The following is a 1,292-nucleotide window of genomic DNA, read 5'->3' on the forward strand; positions in this document are numbered from 1 at the left end:
TTTATTGTGTCTTATTTAATTTGTAGGAGGCATAAGTGCAGAGAAATTGAATACACCTCCAAATATAAGCTTATTCTAAGTTTTAAATTTGTAATTTTAGAATGCTCTAGAATGACTCTCCTAACTAGTATCTTATACCATTTTCAGGTAAATTCAGATAAAAAGAAAGGTCTTGGGGGTGGGAGCAAAAGTATTTGTGTTAGGTATTGGCTACCACTTAGCTGTCTGGATATCATTATTAGTCTCTATGACTTAGAAGCCTTCATGTTGGCAGCACATATACTAAAATTGGAATGATACAGAGAAGATTAGCATGGCCCCTGAGCAAGGGTGACATGCAAATTTGTGAAGAGTTCCATATTCAAAAAAATAAAAGATGAAAATAATTTACTATACTATTGTTCTAAATATTTCTTTGGTTATATATTTTTCCTTAAAGAACCTTAAGAACAAAATAGTATAAAATGTTAAATAAAAATTAAATAATTTTAAAATGTCAAATGAAATGTATAAGAACATTACATTTCTTAAACACATTCAATAATAATCAGTAAAAATTAGAGAAATGTAATCACAGGTGAAGGAAGATTCTTTTTTATTTCTGTCATCAGGTCATTTTTTCACAAAAGCAAGATAACTGAGAAGTAGCGAAGAGCGAAGAAGAAAAGTAGAATTAAAATTATGTGAAAAGACAGATAATCTTCAGGTCAGCTCTATATAAATGGAAAGTCTTTGTCACTTCAGGTGGCTAGAAATGTTGCTTAGACTTAGGCCAGGTAAGTATATCTATCTGGAAGGAGGATTCTTGGTGCATGTGTTCTGTCATTTTTCTCTGATAATGATTGTAGAACAACCTCTATAAGAGACCCCATGTCATTTTGCAAATCTGTCCCTAGAATTACAAAAGTTTCATTATTTTTCTTTTATAATTTATATAATAGAATTTATATTAGTTACACTATTATTAGGCCTGTACTTGTAAAATGGGTATCAAGAAGGATACTGTATTTGAAAAGGAACAAATCTGAGATAAACGATCAAAGATGGAAGAGTCATAAGTGGGCAGCCAGAGAAAACCATGGAAAGTTCTGATAAAAGATCTGGTCGTAGTAGATTAGTAATTTTTGTACCTGTTGAACAAGAAAAAAGCATGTCTTTACAAGAAAACATCCATATTGATATTGTCTACTACTATTATTGAGGTTGGAGTCAGCATTCATTTTGCTCTGTTGTATTTGTTATGTTGTTTGGTTGCCTTTGTTATCACTGATGGCCATCAAACAATGTTGAGT

General features: G+C 31.2%; 1 non-coding gene across 1 annotated transcript; it reads left to right on the forward strand.

Annotated features, from left to right (window-relative positions):
- The first annotated feature begins 258 nt into the window (after positions 1-258).
- LOC126002234 (U6 spliceosomal RNA) lies at positions 259-365 on the forward strand. The gene has a single exon (XR_007492995.1). It is a non-coding gene; the product is annotated as a U6 spliceosomal RNA (small nuclear RNA).
- Positions 366-1,292: the final 927 nt, after the last annotated feature.

The sequence above is a fragment of the Suncus etruscus genome, chromosome 2 (assembly GCF_024139225.1).
Source record: "Suncus etruscus isolate mSunEtr1 chromosome 2, mSunEtr1.pri.cur, whole genome shotgun sequence".
NCBI classification, from domain to species: domain Eukaryota; kingdom Metazoa; phylum Chordata; class Mammalia; order Eulipotyphla; family Soricidae; genus Suncus; species Suncus etruscus.